General features: G+C 41.0%; 1 protein-coding gene and 1 pseudogene across 10 annotated transcripts in view; both read right to left on the minus strand.

Annotated features, from left to right (window-relative positions):
* Nucleotides 1-27,286, minus strand: part of MAGI2 (membrane associated guanylate kinase, WW and PDZ domain containing 2) — a 1,332,179-nt gene that overhangs the window by 14,394 nt on the left and 1,290,499 nt on the right. The gene's annotated exons all lie outside the window — the stretch shown is intronic.
* Nucleotides 1,907-3,444, minus strand: LOC123606370 (annotated as a pseudogene).

The raw sequence follows: 27,286 nt of genomic DNA on the forward strand, positions 1-27,286 counted from the left end.
TTCTTCATTACAGAAATATATCCCTGTCTGAAGTGGGAGACAGTGGAAATAGGAATGAGAATAATCAATCATAAGGTACCCATTTCATGGGAGAAATGATGGAAACTGATAATAGCCACCTCTTGCCAAAGACAGAAGTGGAAACAGGCTATTCAGAGGATACTCTTGAACTCCAGCTAAACCCATGCCTCTGTGGTACCCAGACAAGATTTTCACACCCCCTTCATCTGCCTCTATAAGCCATTCGTTCATGGGCAAGACTCAGGCATCAGATTAACTCACTTCTGGACTGAGCCCCTACAAATGATGTGCAACTATAGCCCCATTAATATGTCCCCAGGGAACAAAGTGCCCCCCCCCCGGCCTTTTTTAAAACAATTCTGGCTGTTTAAAAAAGAAAATGTATTAGTAGAAGCAAAGGTCTTGTGTCTGGAGTCCTCTGATTTTGTCGTTATCATATTTCATCAAGGCTATCCTCAGACAATTTTTTTTCTGTATCCAGTTTTATTTCTCAAAACACTGCCCTCTCATCCATCTCTCTCTCTCTCTCTCTCTCTCTCTCTCTCATATATATATATATATATATATATATATATATAACCCAGAAATGGACCCACAAACGTATGGCCAACTGATCTTTGACAAAGCAGGAAAGAATATCCAATGGAATAAAGACAGTCTCTTTAGCAAGTTGTGCTGGGAAAACTGGACAGCGACATGCAGAACAATGATGAACCTGGACCACTTTCTTACACCATAAACAAAAATAAACTCAAAATGGATGAAATGGACCTAAATGTAAGACAGGAAGCCATCAAAATCCTCGAGGAGAAAGCAGACAAAAACCTCTTTGATCTTGGCCGCAGCAACTTCTTACTCAACATGTCTCCAGAGGCAAGGGAAACAAAAGCAAAAATGAACTATTGGGACCTCATCAAAATAAAAAGCTTCTTCACAGCAAAGGAAACAATCAGCAAAACTAAAAGGCAACCGACAGAATGGGAGAAGATATTTGCAAACGACATATCAGATAAAGGGTTAGTATCCAAAATCTATAAAGAATTTATCAAACTCAACAGACATGAATAGGCACTTCTCCAAAGAAGACATCCAGATGGCCAACCGACACATGAAAAAATGCTCAGCATCACTAATCAAATCAAATCAATACAAATACAAATACAAATCAAAACCACAATGAGATACCACCTTAAACCTGTCAGAATGGCTAACATTAACAACTCAGGCAACAACAGATGTTGGTGAGGATGCGGAGAAAGAGGATCTCTTTTGCATCGTTGGTGGGAATGCAAGCTGGTGCAGCCACTCTGGAAAACAGTATGGAGGTTCCTCAAAAAATTAAAAATAGAACTACGTTACGACCCAGCAATTGCACTAGTAGGTATTTATCCAAGGGATACAGGTATGCTGTTTCAAAGGGGCACGTGCACCCCCATGTTTATGGCAGCACTGTCAACAATAGCCAAAGTATGAAAAGAACACAAATGTCCATTGATGGATGAATGGATAAAGAAGACGTGGTACATATATACAATGGAGTATTACTCGGCAATCAGAAAGAATGAAAGCTTGTCATTTGCAACTACGTGGATGGAACTAGGGGGTATTATGTTAAGCGAAATTAGTCAGTCGGAGAAAGACAAATATCATATGGCTTCACTCATATGAGGACTTTAAGACACAGAGCAGATCAACATAAGGGAAGGGAGGCAAAAATGATATGAAAACAGGGAGGGGGACAAAACAGAAGAGACTCATAACTATGGAGAAAAAACAGAGGGTTACTGGAGGGGTTGTGGGAGGGGGGATGGGCTAAATGGGTAAAGGGCATTAAGGAATCTACTCCTGAAATCATTGTTGCACTATATGCTAATTTGGATGTAAATTAAAAAAATAAAATTTAAATTAAAAAAAAAGAAAATTATGAAAAAAACCCAACTTACTCATTTCTGATCACAAAATACAGGGAGGCAGCAAGGGCAATGCTTGTAGCCTCTTGGTTCTAGGTCTTCCCAGCCTATGCACGATGATGAATACCTTTGGACCACACCAGGCTCACACTCCCCCACAAGGACCTTCCCATATTCTAGCAGCTGCAGAGTATCGTGTACAACCACTTGAGAAGTTAGTTTCAAACAGATGCCTCACTCATAATGCAGAGTCCCCTCCAATTACAGTTTTCCAGCTCACGTTTGCAAATACTGAAACTGAAGTAACTATGGTTATTCCTGCTATTGATCTTCTAAAACTCTCTCATAAACAAGTAGGTCACAGACAAATTATGCCTTCACAGATCTTACAGATGTGTAAAGTGACTTTTTAAAGAGAGGTCTTTCTTAAACAGGAGTGCTGACTAAGCCCTTTCTGTGTCCCCAGCCTTCTAAACCCCGGATGGCAGCTCTTGGATCCCCCACATCCCAGGGCGGTAATGGAGGAAGGGCAGGTCAGGCCCAGCATGAAGAATAAACAATCTTTACTGTGTTCAGACTGAGAGTCATAGGGTTTTGAGGGTCTCTGTAGATTGGTCATGTTTCTTCTCCATCTTCTTTTTGGTTTGCTTCCATAACCTCATGAGCTGTTCTAACGAATCTTGGCCTTCTCCTTCTTCTCCTCGTCCAGGGTGGCTGTCACCTCTTGGTACTTCCAGCCAATGTTGTGAGCCAGGCATCCCAGATGGACAAACTTTCATGGACGAGACACAGTCTCCAGGGCAGCAGTAAACATCAACTGACTTTTTCTTGTCAGAGGGTGGTGGGCTCCCATCCAACAGTCTGAGGCGTCAGAGCCACCTGGCCTTCTTCATCTGGTGGGCAGAGGTCTCTACTGTTCGCCCAAAGATGTGGTAGGGGCCCAGGACCAGTTGGTGTCCATACACTTGCTGAGGAAGGCCAGGTATTTTAACTTGTTTCTATAGAAATTTCCAGAAAAGCTCATTGCCCTCACAGTGGACAACCACCACCTTCCAAGCCAGCAGTACCTGCTTGACAATGATGAGCCATGATGGGTACCTAGAGGCCCAGGAGGTAGCCTCAGTCATCAAGCATGAGACTTGCCTTTTTGCCATTTTTGGAAGATGCCTCCATTTGGATGCCTCCAAATTTTTTAAAAACTTCCATTCAACATACTTTTGTTGACACCTACTACTTACATTATAGAGGAGGTCTATGCACTGAAAAGGCAGCTGTGAAGATGGTAATATTTCTGTCTTCATGGATCTTACTATCATAGTGAAAGAGACAGAAAATTAGTATATAAATAGGTAATAATAAGCCTGATAATGATAAGTACAACACAAGAAAATAAGGTAACGTGAGAAGGTAGAGAGATGTGGGGTACTATTTTATTTTATTTATTTATTTTTAATTTTTTTGATGTTTATTTTCGAGAGAGAGAGAGAGAGTGCAAGCAGGGCAGGGCAGAGAGAGAGGGAGACACAGAATCTGAAGCAGGCTCCAGGTTCTGAGCACAGAGCCCAACGCAGGGCTTGAACTCACAGACCACAAGATCATGACCTGAGCTGAAGTCAGACACTTAATGGACTGAGCCACCAAGTCCCCTGGGGTACTGTTTTAGATAAGGTGGTCAGGGAAAGCCTATCTGATGAGCTGACACTGAGAGGGGAATTGAATGTTGGGTAGCAAGTCATGTGGGGACAGATGGAACATGTGCAAAGACAAGGCTTGGCATGTTGGCAGAATGGTAAGTAGGATGTGGAGGCAGAGGGGGCAAAGGCAAGATCAATTGGGGCTTCAGTGAAGAGTTTGAATTTTATTCTAAGTATTCTGGAGGCCATTGGATGGTCTCATGAAGGGGGATATTTTATTCTATTTATTTATTTTTATTTATTTATTTTTTAAAGTTTATTTATTTTGAGAGAGAGAGAGAGCATGAGTGGGGGGAGATGCAGAGAGAGAGAATCCCAAGCAGACTCCATGCTGACAGCACAAAGCCTGACATGGCGCTGGATCCCATGAACTGTGAGATCATGACCTGAGCTGAAATCAAGAGTTGGACACTTAACCAACTGAGCCTCCCTGGCGACCCTAGGGAACATTTTAAAAGGCTAACATGGCTGCTGTTTGCAAAATAAATTGCAGGCAGAAGCCAGACATCAGTCAGGAGGCTATTGTGGTCACCCAGGCAGGACATGATGGTGGCCTAGGCTAGGCAGGTGGTGAGAAGGGGCTAGATTCATGAAATGTTTTGAAGACAGACTAGGCTGGACCTGCTGATTGAGTGGATATAGGGTGTGAGGGAAAAGGAACAGTCAAGGAGGACCTGAGGTTTTCTTTTGTCTTTATTCATCAGAATATGTGCTGACCTTCAGGCAGGAGTGTGCTAGGTACTGGAGATGTGAAGATGAACAAGACACGATTAGTGACTCCAGGAACTCATCGTGTACAATTTCAGAATTCTGGACTTCCGGGGGCAAGTACGGAGTGCTGTGGGGGGGGGGGGGGCACATGAGAATCAGTTGTTCTGTATTTGGGACGTGGAGAGGGCTTTAGTTTGAGTTTAAAGGGAGCATAGACACAGAAATAGAGAAGACTATCCCAGAAAGTGGGATCAGCAAGTGCTGGGTGGATTGTGGGAATGGTGAGGGGTGTCTGGGATAGCAGAAGAAGAGATAGCTGGGAGAGCAGGTTGGGGAGAACTTCACCAGAAAGAGAGTTGGGAAGCTTTTAAGCAGGAAGGTGATAGGGAGGATCTTCCTCCTTATCTAACAGGTTGAGTCATTCACTGATACTGACAAAGGAATTATACTTGAACTAACACTTAACTAACTGCATGTTGCTTTGATCAGAGTATCATGTTGTTTTAGATTCTTTTATAAATAAATCAAATTTCCTTTTCTCTTATTGGTATTGGCAAGCAGAAGCATGATCACTCTTTGGCTGAGAAATACTATTAATCTTGCTGTAAATGAATGTTTATTCAATTATCTACTCTGTGCCAAGCAACTGTGTCGACTGCTGGGAATTCAGCATGAACAAGATGACATTCTTGCCCTTGCAAAGCTTGTTATATGAAGTAGATATAGAACAAATGATTTCAAATGTGATGGACCATCAAAAGAAAAGTTTTTAAAAAAGTAAAGGGTGCTACAGAAGCATTTAATGGGGTGCTAACCTCATTTAGGAGTTCAGGGAGGCCTCCCTGAGCAAATGGTCTTGAAGTGAAAACTAGATTGATTAAAATTTTATTATTAGCAGCAATGTCATCCCCTATTTCTTCAATAATTAGCCTTTTTTTTCAAGTCGTTGCTTCTCTTCTGCTTTGAATCATGCCTACTTCTTGCCTAATGTGAAGAGAGAGGAAACCCAAATCTTTCACTTTCACATACCCCAAACTAAACTTTTCAGTATATTCCAGAGTGAGCCTCACAATTTGGACTTCCCTGCATTCACACATTTACACCCTCATTCCTGTGTGCTTGGCACTGGAGGGGACTCCAGATAGACTCCCACGGTGCAAACCCAGGACGTGAGCTGTAGGGTGACCTGAGATGAAGTGACAATGAGCTTCCTCATTTGAAGGACATGCAGAGGGACATGGAGTTCATTCAGCAGGTGTTGGAGACTCATTGGAGGGTCTGAGTCGGACTTTGTAATGTCAGGATTCATGAACATGGGAGACAGGAAAGAGAATTGAAATCTAGAGTTGAGGCAGCATAGATTTGTATTTTAGCTTTACTACTGACTAGCCGTGTAGCTTTGGGCAAATGACCCAACTTATCTGCGCCCAAATGATACATTATCTACCTTAGACATCTGTTGTGAAAATTAAAATCACCCAAACTTTTGTAAAAGCTAAGTGAGGATCTACCATTTTGGGGCACATAGTAAGCACTTGTAAAGAATAGCGATAATAATAAACGAACAGAACAAACAAAAAACCCAGCTAACATTTGCTGGGCATTTACTCTTAATGCTAAATGTTGTGCATGCATTCTGTCATTCAATTGCACAACAAAGCACCTGAGAAAGGACCAGAGCCCAGGAGGCATTTGGATAAAAGGAACTGTCATGAAGGATCCCCGCTGGGATCACAGGCCTGACCCTGAACTTAGGACCCCAAGGGCTGCTGTAAGCTTAGCAGCATGTCCCCAGTTATTGCACCCTTTTTTCCCCATCAGGCAGCTGGTAACGCCAGAGAACCCTTACTCCCTACCTATTGGTTTGTGAAAGCCTCCTGCATCTCCCCTGCTCTGATAGTCAAGAACAAATGATGATACTATTTGAAACCATCTGAGCCCTCATTCATGTTCATGTTATAGTTCCCAAGAAGTGTGGGGGGCAAGGGTCTGTGTGGCACAGGGCATGGATTGGTGGGAAGGGAGGGAGTGACAGGAGCCTGGGCTTGACAACATTGGAGAGACCAGATGAAGACAGAAGGCGGTCTGGGTGGGAGGGAGATGGGTGGGGCTGTGGGAAGCAGTGAGTCCGCCTCATCTTAATTTTTTTTTTTTTTTAACATTTATTCATTTTTGAGAGAGAGACAGAGTGTGAGCAGGGAAGGGCAGAGAGAGAGAGGGAGACACAGAATCTGAAGCAGGCTCTAGGCTCTGAGTTGTCAGCACAGAGCCCAATGCAGGGACTATGAGATCATGACCTGAGGCGAAGTCAGAGGCTTAACTGACTGAGCCACCCAAGCGCCCAGAGTCTGCCTCACCTTGAAAAGGAGAGGTTGGGCTGGGTTTTCATTAATGCTGCCTATGAATTTTCATTTTTGCAAATAAAGTCTCAGAACTTCCTAGAAACAAACCAATGAGTATCAATTTCTGTAGCACTTAGGGCTCATACAAAATGTCCTATTTCACACGGGTTTAATTTCATTTTAGCAAAAGGTAAGGCTGTTTATTGAAGACATTTCTCCAGAAATAAAGATGAACGGAGGAAAAATACCCAACACTCTATTGAACTATCACTGCAGATGATGGTTCATCAGGGCCTGGGATTTGTACAGGTCTGTGCACTTGCAGAAAAACCCTACTGTGCCAGCTTGCTCCGCCGAGTGCTTGGGCAGCAGCCTAAACAAGGGGCTGCAGACAGGCAGGGGAGCCAAAGCCTGGCTTGGGAGGAGGATATTGGCAATTGGGTGCAGAGGGTGAATTGTTGGCAGCAGTGCGGACTCAGACATGAAGGCCAAATTTGTGCAGCAGGCTCCCTTCTGAACAATACACATCTGCTGAAAGAGGAGGACCCAGTTCCTGGGCTGTGTGCACATTTGCAGCCTAAACGCTTGGCTCTTTGTCTCTTCAGCTTCAGTATCACCTCCTCCGAGGCCTCTCTCACCACCTTGTCCAAAGTGGTTATTTTCTGGTGCAGCTCCTTAGTCTCATTCACAACACTGACTACAATTTATTTATGTGTCTCTCTTGCTAGAATATAAATCCTATTTGACACAGACTGTGATCTGTCTTGTTTGCTGTTGCAACTTAAGTCTCTGACAGTACTGGGTGCATACTACCAAGTGTTCAATAAATATCAGTTGGATGAAAAATAAATAGATCAGTCAGAGATCACTCATTCCCCTTTCTTGAAAGTGGCATAGCAGCCAACTCTAGTAATTTCCAGAAATGTGGAGAAACCTGGTATATTTGTAATAAATGCATGTGAATTGCAGGGGAGCAAGATTTACCACCCCAAAATGTGTTTCTTTGGCGTGAGGATTATTTTAGGGGACTATTTTTGAGAAACAAAGACTCAAGAAGTTTTTCTTTCTACCTGCCCCCCCTAAACTGCCCCAAAACATTTAGACAGGGGAGGCTGCAACAAAAAGAGAGCTATCACCAGAGATGCGGTTCTTTTATATCAGAAAGACTTCTCAGTGTGGCATGGCAAACATCTGCTCTTGCTGTCTTTCTGTGAATTGTCTTCACCTCCCAACCCCTCTACCCTCTTCTCCTTAGCTCAGGTAGCATATAAGCCTCATTTGCCTGGCTGCCTGTGGATCTCATGTTCTCTGGGACACCTCTACATATATGATTGAATGTGTTTTTCTCCTGTTAATCTGTCTCATGTCAATCTGATTAGACCAGCAGAAGAATCTAGAAGGGTAGAGAAAAAATTTTCCCTCCCTGACAGTTGGCAGGATTTACTTCATGGTGTGGACACCGCTCGTTCTGAGGCTGCTATAGCTGAGACATCCTGACACCTCGGACAAACAGCATCAGAAGGTAAGAATTCTTACCACAAGGGTTTCCTGGATCTCTGCTGACAGGGTCTGTTGGAAGCAAGCATGATGAGAGTCCCCGCCCCCCTTTGCCCCACCCTCTAAATTTAGCTTAGCAGGATAAAGTATTTGTGGAACTAGCTCCTTGGACATAGGCACTCTAGTTAAAATTTGGTAATGAGTACCCTTGACTTTTACCCATTGTTTTCCTCCCAAAGATGGTCCCTGTTTTTGTCTCTGCCTTTTGTGTAGTTTGTCATAAGGAGGAAGAGCCATAGGGCAGAACACAGGCATAGGCACCATAAGCCTGCTATTCGAGCGTGGCTCACAGACCATGGTTACCAGACCGGCATCTGTGCAAACAAACTTGGCCGTGAGTCCCCTGTGTAAAAACTGGATGGGGTTTTTCCTTTTGTCTTATTCCATGTCCTGAGAATTTGGCTTTACGACTAGTGAGAATATTCTCTTTGGTCTCTGCCATGCAGAAGGTACACTTACCAGGGTGCACCAGCTGAATAGAGTGGGGTTCCATGGCATGGACTCCCAAACAGCACTCTCTTCATCCAACCATGCCAGCTCTCAGGGGAGTTTGCCATAAAGGGTCCCAGTCCATAAGGAGCCCTTGTAGCCTCAACCTTCCTTTCTTTGTTAGTGCTGGGAAAGTCTCATTCCAATAGCACCTGCCTGGTGTCACAGATTAGCAGGTTTGTGACTGGAGGCATCTTGAGTTCTTGTGGGAAACCAGAGACACTGTATTCACTACACCGTCTTTACCACCTGTGCAACAAAGGCTTTTGCTTTCCTAGGCAATCTTTGGGAATGAACTTGCTGGATCTTGTGAGGGCTGCATATTTTGTATTTTCTTGTGGGATGCTTCTTACGTCCTTGGTCAAGCCATAAAAAAGCTTATTAGTTTGAGTTGCTATTGAGATTGATAGATCCTACTTGTCAATGGCCAGAGGATGGATTTTTGAATTGAAAACTTCTATAGTTGAAAAATTTTGGAGACCTCTTATCCTAAACTATTGTCTTACTGGCGTCTGTGGAAAAGACCAAATTAAAAAGTGGATACAAAGAATTTTAATGGCTAGCCTTAGGGACTCCTTTTTACAAGATGAAAGAACAGAAATTAAAACTCCACATTCAATGTAAGTTCCTCCTTCCTAAAATCCAAAGAATTAAGCATGCCACCTTCCAGCACACCTGCTTATTTGATGTCTAAGAACTGCTGTTCCAGAAACTGTAGATACAAAAAAAAAAAAAAAAAAAAAAGTACAATCTTACTAAACTTGTTCTATGCATGGCTTGGGCTTTCTGTGTGCCTGAGATTTGCAGGCTCTCGGTTCTTTTGACTGTCTTTGGGACTGACTTTGGGTCTTGAGAAGGTAGTATCCTTTGCACCCTTTTAAAAGACGCCTCTTTGATGCATGAAGTTTTTTCCATATTGCCCAAATATATATTGTTTGTCCAAGCTAAAAACTGACAAGATATTTAAATGCCGTTTTTTGTGGGGGAAGGGTAGTAGTAGTTTGGTTAAAAGTTGATTAGAAGTTGGAAGCTGATCTTCAAAGCCTGATAGGATTTTTTAAAGTCTCTTCCCCAAACCTAAAACTTACGGGCCCAGAGGGAGAGAAGCAAATGGAGACAATGTAACTGGATGGTGGATCAACCCTTTAATATCATTTAGGCTGCAACCTAACTCTTTGGGGAAAAAAAATTGAGAGCAACTGTTCTTATCTTATAAATCTTTGCAAAATAAAAAATAAAATGTAGTTCTGGAGGTAATACAAGGTCCCATCTATTCCTTTAAAAGATTTTTTTTTTCATGTTTATTTATTTTTGAGAGAGAAAGAAAGAGAGAGACAGAGCGCAAAGCTGGGGAGGAGCAGAGAGAGAGGGAGACACAGAATCCAAAGCAGGCTCCATCCAGGCTCTGAGCTGTCAGCACAGAGCTAGACACGGAGCTGAAACTCACCTGAGCCACCCAGGTGCCCCATCATCTATTCCCTTTTACCAATCTTAAAACCTCCCCAATTTATCTCAAAAGGCTTGTGAGTTGTTGGCCTTAGGAAACCAAAGTCCTTCTTGAAGGAACTTCCATTCTTTCTTTGTCCCTTAAAGATGTAAATCTTACTATATCTTTGAAAGTAAACACCCCAGGAGGTACCTAAAACAATGCCCACTTTTGCCTAAAACTAAAGGGGAAAAAAAGAAGAAAAGAAAGAAAAGAAAAGAAAAGAAAAGAAAAGAAAAGAAAAGAAAAGAAAAGAAAAGAAAAAGAGGCCTAAATTTTAAAAAATACAAACTGCCGAGGCTCCTGGATGGCTCAGTCAGTTAAGCAACCGACTTCGGCTCAGGTCATGATCTTGCAGTGGGTTTGAGCCCCTTGGTGGGCTCCGTGCTAACTCCAGCTCTGTTTCTCTCTCTCAAAAATAAATAAACATTAAAAAAATTAAAAAAAAAAAAAAAACACAACAAAACTGCTCCACAACGTCCATAAGATTACTTGTCAAGGACAAGCACAAATCAGGCATCCTCACCAATATTACTAGTAAAAAGCTTCAGCCATTTGAGCAGATAAACTTACAAACTAGTGAGTTTTATATTGTTGTATCTGATTCATAGCTAAATTTTCAAAGTCAAAGCTATAAGATCTTTTTGTGTTTATGTATGTCCGTATATGTACAATATAGAAATGGTATTTTTCTACCTCCACTTGCCATTGCCAAAATTAATTTGTAAAAGAGCTCTATTTAATGATTAGTTTCAAGTTAAGTGCTTATAAATCAAGCATTTCTAAATCTCAGAAAGATGATAGAAACTAACCCAAATGTTCTCAAGTTTATGTGATCTAGGATAGTTTTCAGGAAATTAAAGGTAGTTTAAGTTTGTTGGTTTAATTAATATGGGCATATCTTTAGAGTTTCCACATTAAGTGTAATACCATATTCTACTTAAAGTCAAATAAATTCATGTTATTTTTGTTACAAAATTTGTCAGCAAAAAAACAACCAACCAACCAACCAACCAAACAAATGAAAGAAAATCTTAAGATGATAGCTAAGGGCTTTGCTGTCTCATGAAATTTTCAGGTGTAATCTAAGTATGATTGTTAAGAACAAATGAATTAAGTAGATGTGATTGAGGTAAGACTTTTTAGGTGAACTTTTTAGCAATGATTGTTTTTTGAAAGGTTTCCGTAGTTTTCCAAATCTCTTTGGTAACTTCCATCCTTAGAATTTTGCTAAGTTAAATTAAATGATGAGAATTCATTGACCGTCTAGATCATTTCCAAAGAAAATAAAGTACTGAAACATTAATTGCTAAACAAGTCTAAGTTTACCTGTTTATTGTCTTCTCATCACAGGGAAACTAAAGGTGTTCGGGTGTGTTAGTAAACGTGTCTTGTGCCACATTTAAAGACTACATATACTATTAACAGGGGGCATAGGCCTGTGTGCTGTGGGGTCTCTGGGATGGTTTTCTGACATTGCAGCATAGCGCCTTCATTTCCTGGATATTTTCTATATAGGCTTTTTTTTTTTTTTAACATTCTTTTTTTTTTTTAATTTTTTGATGTTTATTTATTTTTGAGAGAGAGAGAGACAGCGTTTGAGAGGGGAAGGGGCAGAGAGAGAGGGAGACACAGAATCTGCAGCAGGCTCCAGGCTTTGAGCTGTCAGCACAGAGTCCAATATGGTGCTCAAACTCACAAGCCGTGAGATCATGACCCGAGCTGAAGTCGGACGCTTAACCAACTGAGCCACCCAGGGGCCCCTTAAAAAAATTTGTTTTTAATGTTATTTTTAAGAGAGAAAATGAGAGAGAGAGAGAGAGAGAGAGAGAGAGAGAGAGAGTGTGTGTGTGTGTGTGTGTGAGGAGAGAAAGAGGGGCAGAGAAAGAGGGGACAGAGGATCAGAAGCAGGCTCTGTGCTGACAGCAGAGAGCCCAATGCAGGTCTCGAACTCACAAACCATGAGATCATGACCTGAGCTGAACTCAGATGCTTAACTGACTGAGCTTCCCAGGTGCCCCTTTCCATGTGGGTTATGCTCTGCTTGGTTCTATGCTCTTCTTGGATTGTGCCCCCCACAATGACCTCATCTGAACATGATCGCATCTGCAGAGACCCTCTTTCCATGTAAGGTCTCATGCACAGGTCCCCATCAGTGTCAGGCCATGCACCCTGAAGTGTCTAAACTCTGGGAATAATCCAAGGAGACTACCTGTGGATTCAGAGGAGCTGGCTCATGTGCACAGTCTCACCACACCTCTTGCCCTCATGTCTTTAGCAGCTCTAGGCCTTTTCCAAGGTAGATGGGAAAGAGAGAGTAGAACCAAGGAGAGCAGTGACTAGGCAACTCTCCAGCACAAGGATGGCAAGAGTTGGAGAGTCACCCATGAAGAAGGTCACTCAACCTGCTGTCACTTAGTTCCTTTGTGATCACTAAAGAGATGTTGCTGGGTAAACTGGGCAGATGCTGGGCCCCAGGGCCTCGACCCAGCCAGAGCCAAAGGATTTGCTGAAGGTTCGTGGTTTTTGTCATGAGAATGAATTTAAGGACAGGCATGCAGCACAATGGATGAATAACAGAAGCATGAAAGTTTATTAAACTAAAAAGTGCATTCTTGAGATCTGAGAGCAGTTGAGCCCGGGAGAGAGGGAGAGAGAGAGAGAGCAAGAGAGAGAGCTGCACACCCTGAGTGTTGGGTTTGCATCTTTTATTGACAGTTATTAACCAGGGGGCAGAATATTTATTTTTGGGAGTGAGAAGTAGGGTTTGGTACTTTTCTTGACTCCAGTGTCAAGGAAACTGATCCCATAGTTAATTCCTACAAAATGAGGACAGTACATTAACTAGGTGTTCATTACCAAAATCCTCCTTGGCTTCTGAAATGGTGTCCCATTAGGAAATTGCTGAAAGTTCCTGGGGTTCAGAGTGGCAGGAGGCATCCCCCTTCTTGACTGCTCTGACGCCATTGTACTACCTGAGAGGGGATGTTGATCTCCCTACACTTCCCTATTGCATTCTAGACTACAGTGGGTGCCAGTGAATGGACTGAAATGCTGTAGAGATTAGAGTTGCTTCTTTCCATTTGAGGGGAGTCAATATTATTGGTGACCAATAATAATATCCTTTGTAAGCCTCTAGTGCTAGTATTAATGGTTAGGGTAGAGGTTCTGGCCTTTGTTAAGAAGGAGAAGCTACCTGGATTGGAAGAACAAATATTGTTAAAATGTTGACACTACCGAAAGCAGTCTGCACATTCAATGCAATCCCAATCAAAATAGCACCAGCATTCTTCACAGAGCTACAATAAACAATCCTAAAATTTGTATGGAACCACAAAAGACCTTAAATAGCCAAAGTAATGTTGAAAAAGAAAACCAAAGCTGGAGGCATCACAATCCCAGACTTAACCTGTATTATAAAGCTGTAATCCTGAAGACAATATGGTATTGGCACAAAAACAGACACAGAGATCAATGGAATAAAACAGAGAACCCAGAAATGGACCCACAAATATATGGCCAACTAATCTTTGACAAAGCAGGAAAGAATATCCAATAGAAAAAAGACAGTCTCTTTAGCAAATGGTGCTGGGAGAATTGGACAGCGACATGCAGAAGAATGAAACTGAACCACTTTCTTACACCACACACAAAAATAAATGCAAAATGGGTAAAAGAGCTAAATGTAAGACAGGAAACCATCAAAATCCTACAAGAGAAAATAGGCAGCAACCTCTTTGACCTCAGCCACAGTAACTTCTTACTTGACATGTCTCCAAAGGCAAGGGAAATAAAAGCAAAAAGGAATGATTGGGACCTCATCAAGAAAAAAGCTTCTGTACAGCAAAGGAAACAATCGACAAAATTAAAAGGCAACCAATGGAATGGGAGAAGATATTTGCAAATGACATATCTGATAAAGGGTTAGTATCCAAAATCTATGAAGAACTTACCAACCTCAACACCCAAAAAACAAATAATCCAGTGAAGAAATGGGCAGAAGACATGAATAGACACTTTTCCAAAGAAGATATCCAGATGGCCAACAGACATATGAAAATATGCTCAATGTCACTCATCATCAGGGAAATACAAATCAAAACCACAATGAGATACCACTTCACACTGGTCAGAGTGGCTAAAATTAACAACTCATGAAACAGATGTTGGTGAGGATGTGGAGAAAGGGGAACCCTTTTGCACCATTGGTGCAATGCAAACTGGTGCAGCTACTCTGGAAAACGGTATGGAGGTTCCTCAAAAAAATTACAAATAGAATTATCCTGTGGCCCAGCGATTGCACTACTTTATCCAAAGGATATAGGAGTGCTGATTCGAAGGGCACATGCACCTCAATGTTTATAGCAGTGGTATCAACGCTAGCTACATTATGGAAAGAACACAAATGTCCATCGACTGATGAATGGATTAAGAATACATGGTATATATATACAATGGAATACTAGTTGGCTATGAAAAATAATGGAATCTTGCCATTTGCAACAATGTGGATGGAACTGGAGGGTATTATGCTAAGTGAAATAAGCCAATCAGAGAAAGACAAATATCACATGATTTCACTCATATGTGGAATTTGAGAAACTTAACACATGACCACAGGGGAAGGGAAGGAAAAATAAGATAAAAACATGGAAGCAAACCATAAGAGACTTTTACATACAGAGAACAAACTGAGGTTGATGGAAGTGGGGAAAATGGGCGATGGGCATTAAGGAGGGCACTTGTTGGGATGAGCACTACGTATTGTATGTGTAATCAGTTTGCTGAACGCTGGATTCTCCTCTTGAAGCCAAGACTACACTGCATGTTATCTAATGTGAGAATTAAAAAAAAAAAAAAAAAAGAAGGGGCAGCTATTTTATATTGTATTAAATGTCACATATCTAAGCTAGAAGTACTTTCGATCTGAGAGCAGGACAGAGAATGCCAAACAGTCCATGGGAAAGGACAAATGAGAAACAGGAAAAAACAAAAGTATGGAACTCCTATCTAATCCAGGCAACTTTCTGCTAACTTTATCCATGATTTAGTCCCAAGGGAGGGGCTCACCACTGAGTGAATGTCCCAATAGGTAATAACTCCAGCTTGTCCCTTTTGGGAAGCACACGGTCAGACATATCTTGGATGTTATGCTCATTGAAGGATCACACCAGGTTATTTAGAGACCTTACACAGGAGTCTTAAGATTGGTGGCTGTCCTATTGACATTTATGGCCACCCTGTGCCTTATGAGAACATATTTGTCAAAAGAACAGGAAAAATAAGGACGGTCTGACTTCTGAGCCCAATGCCATTACGGCCAAGGTAAAAGTGTCCATCAGAGAGGCAGGAGTCCATCCCTCTCCATGGTGTACCTATGGGCAAGAGGTTTTTTCCTGAGCACTCAGACAAGGCACATTCCAAGGGTCATGCTATTCAGGACATCTCCAGAAAACAACAAGCAAGAAGTAACTAGAGGGGCTGGGGGAATAAAAGAGACTTACCAAGTAGCAGGAAAAAAAAAAAGCATATACTTTTAGGAAATTATGAAATGTATTCATAAATTTACCAATCTAAAGAATGCTGGTTTCACAGACAATTCACAATTGCTTACTTCTCAGTGTAAGCAGGCAGAAAGAAGTGTAAGCAGGCAGAGTTAGAGGTCCCCATAAAAAGAAAGACAGATATAACTTTCCTGGCATAAGAAAAATTATTTTGGGCCCCTGCCATCTTGTGAAAATGTAAAAAACAAATAACCATTATCAGGCCAGGAGATTACCTAATCATATTGAGGACAGTTAATCAAGTGGTAAAACTGCCAGTGCTGGTTCAAAGATTGACCTGATGCACATTCCTGAGGTATCTTTGCAGGATCTAACCCCCTTTCAGCCAGATATTGGACCAACTGGAGCCAGAGAATTGATGATGTTGGCCTTTGCTGGCTTCATGACTTTGACATGGACTCAGTAACCTTAAGACAACGTTTGCCCCAATTCCATGTGGATTCCCCATTATGCAAGCACCTTCATCAATATGTATGCACCCTCAGCTTAAAACTTCCTCAGTTTTATTATTCAGGAAGACACTGCTTTGGAAAAGATTCCTGGTGTTCTCCTTACTCGTTACAAGTAAAACCCTTCCTTTTCCTATTCATTGGTGTGGTTGTGTCTTTTAGCTCGAGACTCATCAACAGGTGAACCCAGTTTTGGGTAATGGTAGTTCTCACTAGAAATTAAAGTTTCTTTTCTTTTCTTTTCTTTTTTCTTTTCTTTTCTTCTCTTTTCTTTTTCTTTTCTTTTCTTCCCTCTTTCCCTTCCTTTCCTTTCCCTTCCTTTCCTTTCTTCCTTTTTTTTTTTTTTTTTTTTTTTAAGTAATCTCTATGTTTAGCATGAGGCTGGAACTCACATCACAGTCCCGATATCAAGAGTCACATGCTGTACTGACTGAGACAGCAGGCACCTGTAGTAATTAAGGTTTCTAAGGGTTAAGAATTCTAATATATATAATTAAAGCTCATAGAAATAATAAGGGAAACATCTTGAAAGAGGACTTTACTTCCATTTTGACCATAGTCTGTACATTCTAAGTGATTAAGTTCTTCTTTCCAGTTTATCTTTTAACTCAGGCAAAAGATCCCTGATGGGAACTGAAACTACCCCTCAAGCAAAGATGACTGCCCTGGTGCCAGCAAGACCCCGTATGACTGACCCCAAGACAGTGATGGACTTGATCTTTACTGCCCACCTGCATGTACCCACCGACATTTTCCGACATTTTCCTAATATAAACCTAGAAGTATTTTCAGCACTTTGGAGACAGTCTTTGAGATGTTAGTCTGCTGGTTTCTTGATGTTGTCCTCTATAAAATAAACTCCTTTCTTGTTTCACCTCCCTCGTCTCTCCAGCTTTTGGATTTTGTCAGTGGCGAGTGGCTGAACCTGGTCTGTTTAGGACTCCTGAGTGTGCTCTTGCATACTTGGGCCCCAATTACAATCTCTGTAGGCAAGTAAAATGTGTGTTGAGAAAAAGAAAGTTGTAAAAGTTCTATGGAAAAGGAATCTTTGGAAAGGAATTATTTTGCACAGTCAGGGCTGGCTATGACTGGTATTTATTTATTTATTTTTAATATATGAAATTTACTGTCAAATTGGTTTCCATACAACACCCAGTGCTCATCCCAAAAGATGCCCTCTTCAATACCCATCACCCACCCCCCTGGAATGAATTTAACTAAGTGAATGAGCTTTAATATCAAAAGTCAGCTGGTACAAAATTAAAATTTGGCTTTCTCTCTTTTAATAGTCTTTTGGACTATTGGTATGCCCTTGATAACATAAGATTGTGAAGAGTTTTTCATTACCCTTAATGTTATCTCCCCTGAAAACAAATTCTGTGTTTTATCAATATAATGTCCTATGCTTCCTGTTATCTTAATCCAGTCTTTTCATTACTGAAGAAAACTGAATCTTCTCAACATTAAACGAATTAAGTTTGCTCACAAATATGTAACCATCTCTATTTACCTTTTAAATCTTTTACTGTCATTTTAATTACGTAGGCAATTAAGTATTGTTTCATAGTTATCTGTGATCTGTTGGAGAGGAATAATTTCCTCTGTCCCTCAACATCCTTCTAGGTGTTCTGAGTCACATTAACATGAGACAGATTAGCAGGAGAAAATTAAATTTAATAGGGTATATATAGAGAATCCACACAGGCAGGGAAATTCCGAAGACAGGCAACATGATGTTTATATGAGCTAAGGAGGGGATAGAGGGTCAGAGGATACAAAGGGGAGGAAGATCATTAGCAGGAAGGTAACAGGAAGTATTTAGAAAACAAAATTTGCCCTATAATGCAGATAAGTTTCTTAGGTAAAGAAGAATTTCTATTAATAGCTCTCCTCCTGGCACAAGCAGGCAGTTGAGGGGGAGATAAATAGCTTTTCCTGAATCTACTGGTCTTGATTACTTTTAACTCAAAGTAATGTTCATGCCAAAGCAGTCAATCTTGGGGTGGCCTATCCTTGGCTCCTATAATTCCTATTTAATCAAATATTCAAACGTTTGGATATTGTTGACAAACTTCCCACAATTCAAATTCTAAATGAAGTCTTTTTAACTTAAAAATAACTGTGAGGGGCGCTTGAGTGGCTCGGCTGGTTGAGCATCCAACTCTTGATTTTGGGTTCAGGTCATGATCCCAGGGTTGTGGGATCATGAAACCTGCTTGAGATTTTTTCTCTCTCTCCCTCTGCCCCTCTCCCCTGCTTGCACATTCTCTCTCTCTCTCAAATAAAAAAAAAAAAAAACAAAAAAACTTTGAGATGTGAGATATTCCATCCCTGGAATATTTCAAAAGATTTGCTCTCTCTCCTTATAAAAGAGAGCTATTAAACTAGGCTTGTTTGCTTTGTTAATTACATGAGAAGCATTGTCAAATAAGTGATGATAAACCTTAGATTATATTGTATATGTCAATATTATTAATATAAGTGTTCTAGAAATTGTATAAAATTCTTAAGATTATGATAGGTCTAGTATAACGTTATCAGTCATAATTCTAGTTATTATTTACAATTTTTTAAATGTTTATTTATTTTTGACACAGAGACAGAGCATGAGCAGGGGAGGGGCAGAGAGAGAGGGAGACACAGAGTCCGAAACAGGCTCCAGGCTCTGAGCTGTCAGCACAGAGCCCGATGTGGGGCTCGAACTCACAGACCGCGAGATCATGACCTGAGCCGAAGGCAACTGACTGAGCCACACAGGTGCCCCAACTAGTTATTATTTTAAATGTATGTCACAGAAATAACCAAATTTCCTAGTCAATTTCATTGTAACTCTAATAAGACCTTTAACCAAGCCATTTTTAAGTCTTTCATCATTTATACCGTATTCTTTTACTCAGATGCTTTTACAAAAGTGTTCCTGCTAAAATGCTTTATTTTCAATAAGATTCATGGAAATGACTGTAGAATACAGTTTTCTGATAACTTTAAGATCACAAAACTGGACTGGGTAAGAATCTGCAGAACTAAAGGAAAAACTGAATTCAAATGAACAAGAATTAATTACATGGGACTAAATGAACTGATGAAGACGATTATAATTTTAACAACTTTTTATTTAAAATATTCTTTAATTTTCTGTTTCCTAGGTGTAAGGAAGCCTTTCCTCTTAAGCTAAGTACAGTTTACAGCAATTTGGTAAATTATAATTTTGTGAGCAAAATTGAAACATTTAATTTTTCTATCTGATCCCTCCAGAATTCAGAAAGTCTCAGTGAATATTCTTTTATTATTATTATTTTTAATATGAAATTTATTGTCAAATTGGTTTCCATACAACACCCAGTGCTCATCCCAACAGGTGCCCTCCTCAATGTTCATCACCCTCAGTGAATATTCTTCAATTTTCATGGCAATATAGTTATTTGTATAAGTTCAATAAGAATCCGTTCTTCTTGTAACAGGACACCATTGGAAACATTGGTTATGTGACCAAGGTTTTGACTGGAATGTCATACTGGAGAGAGACATGCATAGATTCAGATATGACCAGACAGCACTAAGGAATTAAGGTTGAATTTATGAAGTCAATAAAGCCCTTTGAAATATCAGCCTGGTACTTTGGATAAGCCTTACTAGATGAATAAGGAAAGTCACTTCCTGGTAGGTGCAGGAACCTCAGAATATTTTAGGGACTTTGAGAAGAGAGGAATTAACCCAAATCTATAGCTCTGGCAAGCAAAGTCTGATAGCAAGTATTTGGTTTAGCTCCTTAGCTTTGAGAGGCTGTTCAAGCTGGAAATTTCTTATGAAAAGTTCCAGCAAAGTAGATTTAAAAGAGCCTATGTGATCACTTGCTATTCTTGCTTTACTTACACAAAAAAATCAGGCCAAATTTATTGAAACTAGGCTTATTTTTCAAAAAACTTAATCCTAATTTGGCTATCTTTGGTAGTTATGAAGGTGATTATAGAGAGAAAAATTATGTTCCAACAGCACTTTTGTGTCTAGAAGATTCTAATAGTGTCCATTGTAAACTGGACTGACTCCTGAGTTCTTCTAGCTACAGATCTCCAAACTTACATTTCCAATTTGTCTCCCTCATTCTGACTTGGAATTATTAAGAATTAAAACCGCTCTTTTTCCAAAGCCACGTAACTTACAGTTGGACAACTTGGTATTATCTTCAGAGAAATCAATCCAATAGCTCATGTACAGACAATCTTTGTGTCTGTTGTATGGGCCACCAGAAAGATCACGGGAGACAGTCATATAGCAAAGTAGGAAAATCTGTCAGATTGCCACTGTTTGCCCTTTGAACCAGACCTCTAGAAACCTTGACCTGCTAACTTCAGAACTCAGAAATAAGTTTATAATCTCCTTCAAATATTAACCATTGTTTTTTCTTTGATTTTCACAGAAATACCTCTTATTAAATACTTGATTGCTTGAATAATATAGACCAAACTTTGTAAGCCCATTTATATCACCACCCCCTGAAACGAATTTCACTAAACTGACCTATTGTCAGGACTGAGACTGGTTGTGTGAGATGGAACAATCTACCAACTCAACTTCTGGACAGTGAAACTTCTCGGGAGCATATTTACCTCATTTGCCAGACTGCCGGTGAATGTCATATCCTTATGGGGTCCCTGTGTGTACATAAATTTTTCTTTTCATGTTAATCTGTCTCATGTCAATCTGATTAGACCTGTCAGAAAAATCTAGAAGGGTAAAAAAAATTTTCTTCTCTCCAGCAGTATCAGTATATGCATCTATGTCTGTATTTATATGTAACATTACTTGATATTATAAACTCTTATTTGGTTAAATTTTATTGTATCTTATTACTGTATTGCTAAATAAAAAGATTTTACACACCCTATGTAAAATCTATAGGGGAAAAAACTGTCTGAATTGCTAAAACCTTACTGCTCAAAGTGTCATCCATGGACCAGCAGCACAGGCATCACATAGGAGCTTGCTAGAAATATAGAATCTGAGGCTTCAATCCCAGACCCACTGAATCAGAATCTGCATTCTATTGAGCTCTCCAGTATCGTGCTCTAAAAGATTCACAGTTTAGCATGTGGGATCATTTTGTGAACTGTAGGGGGTAGTTTACTAAAGTTGAGGAAAGAAACAATAGTTTTTTTTCCCCAATGTTTATTTTTGAGAGAGAGCATGTGCGTGCAAGTGGGGGAGGGGTAGAGAGAGAGGGGGGACAGAGGTTCCAAAGCCGGCTCTGTGCTGACAGCAGGAGCCCAACACAGGACACAAACCCACAAACTGTGAGATCATGACATGAGCAGAATTTGGATGCCCAACCGATTGAGCTACACAGGCACCCCGAAAAAATAGTTTTGATTAAGGCGCAGAAGTGAATGATAGTTCCAGGAGGAATAGATTCTATGCTTCACAGATTGGCTTTTGTTTTTAAATTTTAAAGAAAGGCTGTTGGTTAATTGAGTTAGTGGGTGTTTTAAGTAAGTGTAACTCATGCCATGTTACTGTCAGACTTAACACCATGGAACCATTCAGAATTTCACTGAGGACAGGACAGTAACCATCCTTGTCTGAACAGAAAGTGAGTATTTGAAAGACATGTTAATAGTGCTTCTTAATTTTTACAAATGATTCTAATTGATGTTTAATATTCATTTATTATAGTTTTTTTTGTTTTTTGTTTTTTTTTTTTTTTTACAAAAAATTAGCTGCAGTTAAAAAGAGCACCTTGGAGCCTCCTTCTGCAGTGGACACACTCCTGAGACAGACAGTGGTTCAGAAACTGCAGCCCAGTACCCGGTTCCTACTCTTTTTTCCTGGCTACAACCTGTGGGAAGAATTAAAATGATAACAGGCTCTTGCCTGAAAAGCTTGAGTTACAAAAAAATTCCAGTTCCCTAAATTGAACATATCATTAGTGATGGAAAAAATAAGCGGTCTGATCTCTCACACTTGAATTAATCAATTAACTAAGCATTTATTCAGTGCCTGAAGGTGCCAGCATGGAGCTGGGCTCAAAGACTAATAACGCCAGATTCCTGCCTTCAATGGGATTATGTGACTTTATCCATGACAGATCTCTTTCTTCCTGGTCTGCTGAAAAACTGGGAATTCTCTTTCGCTTTAATCAATTTATTCTGTGCTCTAGGTCAATAGGAGGATCAATGGCAATGAGAAAATCTTGTTCTTTTTCATCTGGAAAATTAAACTTCCTTCCCCAAATGTCCTTAGTCACTGATCCCCATCAGTGAGGATAATCTTTCCTTTACTCTGAGAAGGTTGTTTTTATTCTGTGGGCCTCCAGAGCAGAAAGAAAAATCATTTTCAAAGCTTCCTCTTTTGTTGAATGTGCCTTGCACATTGGTGCTAAACAGGCAATAAATCATAATAAATGGAAATAGTCGCCCATGGCATGATCTGATTGAGTCGTTTAAACAATCACTTTGTGTTGACAAAGGGTACGGTGATTATGCCAGAGGAATTCAAAGGTGCTTGAAACAAATGAACTGGAGAAATTGCTTGAAATATGTAGGGGGTTCTTCCAGGGCAACAGACTTCCTTCATTCCAGCTCAGCCTTGAAGCCTATAGACCCCAGCAGATGAGTAATTAAGATGCTGCTAATTCTTCAGCCTTACCTTCTGTGGTGGGGGTCCGACAGCACAGCTACCTCCTGAGACTTGCCTTTTAAGTATACAGTTTTGAGAGATGAACCTCATAGCGACCTGCTAATACCATTCTGCAGGTTGGGAGATTAATCCTCACATTAATGTGTGGGTAGAGTCACTTAGAGGGCAGCTCCCAGCACACATACAACCATTCTAAGACATTAGACTTCAGCAAGGAAGTCATCGTTAATAATAGTTCACGCAAATGGGCTACCTTTGTTGGTGCATTCCCCAGACATCCCCAGACGTCTTGGGGCACCCTTCTAGGGCTTGTGGGTAAGAGCTATATTTGCATATATTTTCCAAAAGAAATTGCTGGATGGTAAGCGACTTCCTTTGAGTCACTTTGCAAATGGGGAGGGGTTAAAGCATAATTTTAGACCTTTCCCATGCTGTCCTCTATAGGAGCTCAGGACGGGCTCAGCTCCAGGCATGGATTGGGGGAAGGCAGAACACCCCTTGGTGGCCTCCTGCCCGGGCCACAGCCTCCTCTTCCCTGTGTTTGCAGAGCCCTCCCTGCCAGAAGAGGGGTCCCCATTCCACCCTTTTCTCAACTTTACCTGGATTGGGAAGGTCACACCACATGTGTTCAGATGGAAGTCCCCATACAGGGAATGAAGGGATCCTCCTCAGCCTGCACTCCAAATAGACATGATGCAGGGGGTCTCAGCCTTGAAGGCACACTAGAATCCCCTGCGGAGAGGCATCCAACCCAATCACCTTGGACTCTAGCAATGTGGCTCAGATGCCGGTTCTTTACGATGCGTGGCAAGTGATTCCAATGTGCAGGCAGGGCGAAGACCCACAGCCTTAGAAACAGCTGTGACTGGAATAGTTAACCAGTAATAGAAATCACATGAAACACTTCATCTGAGAAGTGTAAGCGCTCTTCAGATTTGCCTGTTACATCATTCTCTGCCCATTATGGTTGAACTCAGGAATGGCTGGTGATTAGCACTGAAATAAACGACTTACTGCTAAGAGGCTGACTGGGAAAGTGTTAATCCTTTGAGAGATCTTTCAGAGGTCATGCATCTAAGATTATTATATAATTCTGGAGGATCCTCAAGATATGCCTGCTGCTGCCATTGTATCCAACCAAGGTGGGGGTGAGCAGCTGGTGAGAAAGCTCATTGTCCTCATTTAATTCCTCCATCAGCTACTTCGCTGAATGTTCATGGTATGTCAGTGGGGGAAAGATAGAAACAACTCTTTTGTTTTAGCATGTGCATCTCTCATTTGAAGCTTGTGCACTTTAATGTGAGACCCTGAGGAAAGAAAATTCCACAACGACGTTCACTTAGGTCCAGTTGTCTGAGATTACAGCATGATGCTGGAAGGATCTTTTACCTCAGACACTGAACATGAAGTCTCTTGAGGCGTCCTAGACTGGGAGCACTTAGATAGCAAGATGCAAAACACAGGAAGGGCACTTTCAAAATAGAGAAGCAAATTTGGCTGAGTGAGAAACATAATAGGCAACTCTGGATGCCAGGAGCTTCTCAACCTCCAGCCAGCACACTACAAAACTCCTCATTAAAGCTTCCATCAAGTTGGAAACTTAGCACCTAGAATCCTAGCTGACAGGCTGAGGTCAGGATCTGCCAGACTCCAAACATGCTGTCTCTCTGAGTAGTTCATATAATAGGGCCTCTTTAAATAAGCTTTCCAGAACGAAACCCCTCACAGAACCCTCTCCTCAGGGTGAGGCTGCTGCCTGGGGGAAGAGGTTTGACATGGAGGGAATAAATAGCAGCTGTGGGGCCTTCCCACAGGCACAGGGATCTGAAGCATCTTGGGCTGGCCAGAAAGCAGCAGGAAGGGGTATTCTTTCACCAGGAGCTGTTTTCAGAGGCTGAAGCATGACTCAATTAAAGTGAGTACTCAAGGGGCTCCCGGGTGGCTCGGTTAAGCATCTGAGTTTGGCTCAGGTCACAATCTCATGACTCATGAATTCAAGTCCCAAGTAGGGCTCTGTCCTGACAGCTAAGAGCCTGGAGCCTGCCTTGGATTCTGTGTCTCTGTCTTTCTCTGTCCTTCCCCTGCTTGTGCTCTGTGTGCGTGTGTGTGTGTGTGTGTGTGTGTGTCTCTCTCTCTCTCTCTCTCAAAAATAAACATATAAATAAGTAAAGTGAATATTCAAGGCATTTGTGAGGAAAGGAGATATAGGCCCTAAATGGCTCCTTCTGATCTCAGATCAGTAGTTTTATTTCCTTTCTTTATCCTTTCTTCTTCTGTTAACATCTTTGAAGAGTTTTGCTCTTGACCCCCAAAGAGTCAGGGTCATGGAGTCTTTGTTCAGATTCCCAGTGGTTGAGGAATATGTTGTCTGGCTACATTTACATGCGTTGATAAATTCTCCAGAGAGGAACGACATGATAGTTTTATAGTGCTAAAATGGCCGTTCTTTCCTGTTCTGGCAAATGTTACAGGCCCTGAGCCAATGGGAGTTGGCTACTGCTTTGTAAGACAGTATTCTCTGTAATAGCTTAGAGTCTGGGTGAATTTTGGGAGTCGGTGGAGAGTTACAGGCTAATCAAGAGAGCATGAACTCCTCTGGGTTGTCGTAGTATAGGTTTTAAAAGTCTGGGCTGTAGAGTCAAATTGCCTTGGTTCCAGTTTCTGATTATTTTCCCTGATCAAGACCACCCTAAAGCTTGGTCTTCTTATTAATAAATTGAGAGTGATTGTAGTGCCTACCCCACAGAGCTGTTATGAGGTCTGAGTGAGCTCAGTAGTCACCCAGTAGAGTGTCTGGCACACAGCCAACATGAACTAAATGCAAACTGAAGTAAATGGTGTTACTATCATTGGTCGACCAAAGAAGACCTTGTCCCCTTGAGGCTCCCTGGAGGCCTCAAATTTGAATCTCCTGGCGTTACTGTGAGTGAGTCACCTTTATCCAGATCCAGATCAGGAGAATCCAAATGCAGCTGACCGACACGACTGCCAGACTGCCAAGATCTAGGAATTCACTGAAAATCAATATGTACACTACGCAGGAATGTACTAGCCTCCCCTTAAACAAGCTGAGCAAAGCCTTTGAATCTGGTTAGCAGGGCACAATGTAATGGAAAGAGCACTATCTTTTGGAGTCAGAAGACGGTTTGTGTCCATCGTCCATTGCTTACTAGCTGTGTGACCTTAGGCAAACTACTTGACTTCTCTGGACCTCATTTTTCATAACTGTTCAATACAAAATACTTCCCTTCCTTTCTTCACAAAGTTGCCTTGTATGAACAAATTAGATGAAGACACTACAAAATACAGAGTAGGATATTATTTTTCTTACCTACATTACCTGACAAGAACTCTTTAAAAACAGAGTTTTGCTTTGTTTTGGTTTTGGCTGCCTTTTAGTGACTGAGATTGATAGAAAAAGCTTTGGATAGCCCCAGGTGAGCTGGATGGGCCCTATTTTTTGTGTGTGTGGCAGGTTGAAGTATGCGATGGGGACCATCTGTGTGAGGAGTTTATACTCTGGAGCCTCGTATCAGCCTTAAAGATCAAGGGAAAGTTGCACTGCGAACTTAAGTTTTAGATTAATTTTTAGAAATACTGCTGCTCTCTTGACCTCTGGGAGTGGAAAGGATTGGCCAAAATCTCTGCTTATATCCACTCGAAAAAACTGACAAAACTGGGTTAGGGTTCTGGGTTCAGAGAGTCCTAGACGATGGTCTGTCAGCACCTTTCTCTTTCTTTAGCGTTTATGTTATTGTTTGGGAAAGAGTGAAGGTGAATCAGTCTTGCACTTTATTTTTGGTAATGTCTTTCCCCTTGTGTCTTCCAACTTGTACAAATAGGAGAATGTACTTCCTTCCATTTGAGGAGGATAGCTTTATTTCATTATTTTATGAGAAATATTCATGAAAATCATAGATTTCTACACCTCACCCCCAAACTTACAACACTGTTAATTACAGCACTATTAATATTCCTTTTTCAGAATCCAGAGTTCCCAGGGCATTCTTTCTCTTTGTAAGATTGTCATCAATTGTTTCTAGGTGGAAATATTGTTGCCTTAAGTAGATATGTGTACGTGTGTGGGTGTGTGTGGGCATATGTATGTGTGAGTATAGGGCTAGAGTAGAGACATTTTCTTCCTTTCCCAACATAGCCATGAGGAAAACAGGTCAGCTGTTATCATTGCCAATCCAAGGACAGAATGACAGAGGTGTAAGAGTCACCCACAATCTCATTAGCATATCCTTAGACTCCAGCTTCAACTTTTGCTGAACACTAGCGAACCACTCAATCTTAACACAGACTTTTAGTGTAGTTTTTTTTTTTTTTTATTCCTGTTTTATTTTTTCACAGCAGTACAGAAGACTGGTTGGTTTGGCAGTACGTTGAGGAAACTTTAATTTTCTCATTTGACAAATGCCTTTGGA

Source organism: Leopardus geoffroyi, chromosome A2 (genome assembly GCF_018350155.1).
Source record: "Leopardus geoffroyi isolate Oge1 chromosome A2, O.geoffroyi_Oge1_pat1.0, whole genome shotgun sequence".
In the NCBI taxonomy this organism is placed as follows: domain Eukaryota; kingdom Metazoa; phylum Chordata; class Mammalia; order Carnivora; family Felidae; genus Leopardus; species Leopardus geoffroyi.